General features: G+C 36.1%; 1 protein-coding gene across 1 annotated transcript in view; it reads left to right on the top strand.

Moving 5' to 3' along the window:
- Positions 1–1,099: 1,099 nt before the first annotated feature.
- LOC145695123 (putative ATP-dependent RNA helicase DHX57) overlaps positions 1,100–6,806 on the top strand; it is a 121,195-nt gene continuing 115,488 nt past the window's right edge. The window contains exon 1 of the mRNA XM_081772045.1: positions 1,100–1,252. The gene's annotated coding sequence lies outside the window, so the exon portion shown is untranslated. The remainder of the gene's footprint in view (positions 1,253–6,806) is intronic.

Genomic DNA, 6,806 nt, shown 5'->3' with positions numbered 1-6,806 from the left:
TAAAATGGGGTTATCATATAGAAAAAATTGCGAATAGGTTAAGAAAAATGTGTTTTGCCGTACAAACCATCAAAAATACTATAAACCGAAATACAGCAAAAGTATTATATTACTGCTCATTTGAATCTATATTAAGATATGGATTAATATTTTGGGGAAATACTGTAAAAAGTAGAGATATTTTTGTTCTTCAAAAAAGAGTGGTACGAGTCCTAGCTGGTGTATGACCCCGAGAGCCCTGTAGGAAATATTTTAAAGAACTAGCTATACTACCTTTACCATGTTTGTATATATATTGCTTAATAGAATTTGTAAGATCCAATATAAATGAATACACAACAAACGGTAACGTGCATGGATACAACGCAAGAAAAAAAGACTAATTTTCATCCACCAAACCATAGAACAGCAATGTACGAAAAGGGAGTAAAATATGCTGGTATTATGCTATACAATAAGTTACCAAACAAATTAAAGGTAATCAAGTCTAATGTTACATTCAAAAGAAAATTAAAAGAATACCTATTGTCACATTGCTTCTATACAATAGATGAATATAATCAATTAAATAGTCACAATGTAAATAGTAGTAGCAAAGTAACAATATAGGTTCATTTATGTATAAGGTATGCTGTAGTATTTGTATAATGATATTTCAAATTACTGTAATGTATAAAAGTATGGTTTATATTTAACAAATGTGTGTAATATATGTACTGCATCAATTAACCATGACGAATCCCATGTACTATCGGAAAATTATTTCCAAGTTTGTACAGAATGGAGGATAAATAAAATAAAATGAAATGAAAATATTGATGAATCATTCCACTTCTTCTGTAATTGTCTTTACAAAATTTGCGGCTTGAATTGCAATGTAATGTAATTCAAATAATGCAATAAATTGTTATAAATGTTTTGTCAACCTTTGTAATCTAAAACGTATAGACGCATAATGATATAATGTCAAGATAAAATAGCCATTCTAATAGTTATTACCGAAAATAGTCTGAATCATTTTGTTTCTTGTTGACGCTAACCGTTACAGAAGAAAGTGCCGAATAGCCAATACTAGAATGGTACTCCCTGAGCCGAAATTCCTAGTTCGACACATTACAATTTCCTTGAAGTGTTGGCAACAATTGTAGCCTGTCTGCTAGCTCTACTGGATGAGAAAACGGGTGCGGGTTTAGTTGAGTGACAGGAAGGGAAGAAAAAAATTAATAATGCCCATTTTATTTATTTGACTGAGGTAAGAGTTTTTAAATATTAAGTTAAAGTTCAGATGGATGTTTAATTTGATATCATATTACTGAATAGACATTTAAACATTGTTTTCCGTAGGTGAATGTTGAATACACGGTCTTTCATGTTGCTGTGGTTCGAGTTTATATTGATAAGTGAATAAATGCTAGGAAATTATTTGCTCACTATAATTTTGCACAAACAGCATGATAATTTGCAGAACGTCGAACAGTGCTATACGAGTTAGTTACGTAAGTTCAAAAGGCTGTATTGCAATGATTAACATAAACTAACGTAAGAACAGATGACTCAACCTTGTGTAATCTAGTCTGAAGTCGAGGTATGAAGGGGCATGGCTTATAATTGTCGGTATTACTGCTGTATCGCCGGACCATTCACACACACAAAAGGAATAATATTTAGTTTCTCCCCCAAAAATAGTAGGTTGTGACCCATGCTTACTAGGTAGTGATTATTGTTCAAAATACAGTGTGTACGTATGGCATAAAAACGTGCATGAAAAACGAATAAACTTGTGCTTGGTAGCCACTAAAAAGCACGAATGCTATCAGCGGGTCAGGGCAAGAGCGCAAGAAGGGAGCCCGAGAGGGTGCGTCCATAGGGAGCAGGCGCGCAAGCGGAGGTGGGTATACACTTAATCGAGGATAATGGAAAAACAAGTTGTGTCATAAAATGCATGGCTTATGTGTTGTACAGCTTTGGGGAAAATATTAAGTGCCATTCAAAAATGTATTAAATTAGGTTAGATGCGAATCGATTAAGTGTGGTTAGATGTTCCTTTTCTTTTCTGTAGTTTCAGTTCATTTTCACACTTACTATAAACTGTTCGCCTGTTTAGTAAGACAATGCCTTTCACATAATTTTAACTGAAACTCCTGCTTTTTGTATAACTCGATAAATCTTAAACACGATATGCTACACTTGTCATTTATGCACCATTTCCATAACAAGGGTACCTCTCCGCCAAATAGTCCCGTCTCTACATATAGTGTCGCCTACAACATGAAAAACAACTAACATCAACAAATATTTTCTTAACTTCAGCTAATCCCCTCACCTGACTTTCACTCTTCCACACGAACCGAAACAAATTCTCCAATTCATCTGGTAAATTTTCTAAAATTGGTCCGACGATACAGCAGTTAACCCTCATTGTCTTGTCTTAGTGCTCTGCCCAAAGGAAGTTCTAACATGCTTACTTGGATTAGCTACTAAGCTTACGAAACCAATAGAGTAATAATAAGTTGAGATGTTCGGTTTTACTCTGTTTCAAGTGAATATGTAAAACTGGTTTTTAAAATACTGTAATGGGCAGGGAGGGGGGGGGGGTGAACTGTCAGAATTCGAGGATGTCATGTGGGGGGAAAAAATGTAGGGCCTAGGTTTATAATCGTCACATTCAAAGAGAAAATTTTATCTTCACCTTTCTTGCTTGAAATATTCCGGAAGACACTGTCGTTGTGAATGCCGAGATGATTGTGTAGAGATTGATAATAGGCCTATGCGTGTAAACTAACGCGCCGTAAGAACGATCATTCGTGTGGGAATCGGACTAACCTGTGCTGGGTGGCTACTACAAACAGAACTTTTATTTTGTAGACGAAAGTACTACAAGTAGCTATAAAACTGGTCAAGGAGATTGGTTTACCAAAACTCTTGTTATTATAATTTACTCAAAAATAAACACACTGCTGAACAAGATTGCACTTATTTAATATAAAAACACATTCACACGTTATATTAAATAAGTGCATTCTTGTTCAGCAGTGTGTTTATTTTTCTAATCTTATTCGCAAGACGTTGACTATGATTGTGTGTCAATTTACCCAAATGTATCTTTCCGTTCGGAAGACGAAAGCATCTCAAGTACTACTTAATGGATTACCACCAAATTTCTTCAATATGTAGAGAGTTAAAAGTTAGGAGCCCAGTTCTATTACTGAGGCAATATTCAAACCTGCCTTAATAGAAATAGAAAGGTTTGCATTGCTTACTATATAGAGCAAAAACAGTAACACACGTATATGGAGGAATGGTTTTCTGCAATCGATTAATCATCTCAAGAGTATATTTCAGCTATATATTTTATTCTATACTAAATCCGTAAGCAGTAGAAGTTCACTACAACTTTCCGGTTCAGTATTGGTCTACATAGAAAAAAAAAATGATAGGAGATAGCGAGAAGCGTTGTTTTAAAAGGCGATTTAGCATTCAAAGAAAAGGAAATATCTTGCGTCTTAAACCCTATTCAAACCGGAATTTTTAGATATAAATCATTTTCGTGTTTAACATTGATTACCAATAGAATGAAAACTGTAATACATAGCGAAAAGCGGTTTCCTGTGGCAGAAAATCAACTACTTCCGTTTTAATAGTGGTCGCTCTAGAGTAAAAACGGCCATTGGTAGCAAGACATTGTTTTCTGCAATCAATTAAGCGTCCCACGAATATATTCCGTTTTAACTCTAATCTTTCTACTAGAACCAGAAGTGGTATAAAATATATTACAAATTTAGATTTCAGTATTAATTGAAAATATATATATATATATTACGCCTTACAAACTACTACTTCATGTGGTATACATGTGTTGCTATTTATAGATCGAAGAAGTAAGTGTGTGTTTGCCTGTCAAACTCAGTGCATACTCATACATACGAGTACACTTTGCGAAAGGTTAATTTATGATGGCTGGTCGTATATGGGTGAATTCATTCTCCCTGGGAAAAATTTTTAATTTGCACACTGATTCTCCTATATTTTTAAGTACTCGGACCTTGTGCCAAACAGGTTAACATCTAGTAGTTAATTTTTTCTCAACCTTTTTAACGTTTCAGTCCCTCGTCATTGCTGCTGCCCTAATTCACTTTAAATTCATGATTCGTGAACTTTTTGTGGCAATTCCCTGGTGTTTCTTGATAAGTTTCAGTAGACATCGTGAATTATTTAATGATATAATTATAAATTTATAATTAATAATTTTGACACAAATAATTTATTAATTATAACTAGTGTTCGCTTAAAATTTAAACCAAATCAACCTACACCGTACACTAAGCAGACCTTTGTTCTGAGTTTCGGGCAGTAAGCCGATATTCTTAATACATGTCATGTATTTCGTATACTAAAAAAGAACCTACTTGAGCCCTGGGTCACCGCCAAACGAAACCGTTTGCGGTCCTTTGCATATCTTTTTTGGAAAAGCTGGTGCCAAGTATTGAATTAGTTGCATCTGTGGATAGTGTTTTACAGGTCCTGAAAGATCGTTATTTTACTAAACAGAGCCATTCCATGTGTGGACCAAGGGAAGCAGTTGCCTCACATCCTGCATCCTGTGAATCGTGGGTGGATTTTCGTCTGGAAAGATCCAAACTGTAGACTGGCATTTATTTTCAGGGTCAAATTGATAGATCCAAGTCTCATCACCAGTAACAATATCAGAGACGCGTCGAGAATTGCCTCCATCAGATCTTGCAAGCATTTCTTCACACCATTCCACACGCATGCGCTTGTGCTGTTCAGTCAAAGTGTGAGGCACCCAACGAGATGAAACCTTCCTGAGCCGAAGATGATCATGAAGAATTTTTGTTACTGCTGGCGATTCAATGTTCATTGCAGATTCTCGAATCATTTGTCTCTTCTGAATTCACCAAACCACCGAAAAATTGTAGCGCGGGAAGGAGCAAGGTCCCCAAATGCCCCTTGCAAACGGTCAAGGCTTTGTGTCTCGTTCAAACCACTTTTGAAATCGTAAAGAATCATTGCCCAAAAATGTTCCCTTTCGAGCTCCATTCTAGACAGCCGAATACTGCTCACATCAACAAACAAGTGAAGGCGATACGCTCACGCCGATAAACGAGGCGAGTTGAAACTTGCTTCGCTTCTTCGCTCTGGATACCACTACCGAACGCAATTGTTGGTATTCAAATACCGTGCCACAACAATGCGTATCTCAAAACTTTCGTAGTGACCCTCGTAGTACTATTAACTGACAACTTAAATTATTGTTCATTTTTTTCTCCTTTTAATGAATAAGTGGATTGCGTTGCGTATTGTGAAACAGCGGTAGTTTTCAAAACTATTGGTTTTAATATTAAAATCGAAAGTGGTTGATCTATAATCCTCGGTTGCATATAGAAGGATAAGGTCGAAGGTGGAATCTGTTCCTAACACCTGAATCCATACGGAAGAATTTTATCTATTACAGTTTTTGATCCAAGAGGATCAGTATTGAAACCGGAAGTTATATAGATGTCTTGCATTTTTTTTCTATAAAGATAAAGGCAGAAATAGAAGCTGTTCCTACGATACTGAGTCCATGTATCCATTTTCTTTTAATTCGAATTGATTGATGCCATGTAAATGTTGGTGAATACTGTTCAACATATACCAACTACTTTATTGTAATGTTTTGGAGTGGATGTTATTATTATTACTGCCCCTTCGTGTTAAATATTTAAAGAAATATCACTGAAGTTGATATGGATAGTTCAGTCTAGCACAAAAATGTATTCATGATGGGTATAAAATTTTCACCTACATCATTGACCCGTAATTTACTTTTGAACTCAACCCCGCAAATCAATAGAATGGCCCTGTGAATAAGCATGACCAAGAAACGGAGGGGGAAAAACCCAGCTGTTCTTGAGTATCCCTAGAGCTCCCACGTGGCTAAGCGGTTAGCGTACGCGCCTTTGGCGTGGGAGACCCGGGTTCGATTCCCGGCGGGAGCTCATGTGGTTCGGATTCCACGTTAATTAGTAGGTCCACGTCTCATATAGCCTCGCTGCTGAAAGGGACGCTAAACTAAAATCAACTCAACTTGAGTATCCCTACAAGAATGATATGACCCCAAAAAATCCATTAAGAAACCGTGCACTTCTAATGCTAATGTGACATTGAGTTATCGATTTCCCAAAGTATCAGACATTCATTGATAATGAAATTCGCTCCGACAATGATGATAACAACAGCACTGACCCACAAAACATTGATGTCATCCATCACATGGTATTGCAGAATCAAAGTTTTTGGGTGTATTATGGAAACTATTGGCATTTCGTTTAAGAAATTACCGCACCTTCTGATGATGTGCTGAACACACAAATCTGGCAGTGCATGAGGAAAATATTGGCGAGGCAAGTTCTCAAATGTCTGAATTCTGAACAAAGTTGCCAGAGAGTTAAGTGTTCTCCAGGTATAATTCTTCCTCTCTCTCCTTGGAGATGAAACATCGCCCTGCAAAGGGGCTAAATTATTTCTGAATAGATTAGAAAGTTGTCGATCACCCCCGTATAATACATATATTATAAAACTGTACGGCAAGAATAGCTAAAAAAAAGTTACAAAATATTAATAAATAAAATCACCTAGTGAGATCCGAACCAGGTTCAAAAGTTAATGTTGTTTTTTTGTGTAATGTAATGTGATAATGTAAAAGGATACAACTGGAGAAGAGCTTTCGTTCCAATAGCCATGAATGTTGCAAAAGTGAAATCCTCACAAAAAGAAACTACTTTTGCAACATTCATGGCTATTGG

This window comes from Thermobia domestica, chromosome 9 (assembly GCF_964235325.1).
Source record: "Thermobia domestica chromosome 9, izTheDome1.hap1.1, whole genome shotgun sequence".
NCBI classification, from domain to species: Eukaryota; Metazoa; Arthropoda; class Insecta; order Zygentoma; family Lepismatidae; genus Thermobia; species Thermobia domestica.
The sequence above is the reverse complement of the archived record's forward strand: the minus strand, read 5'-3'. Positions and strand labels throughout refer to the sequence as shown.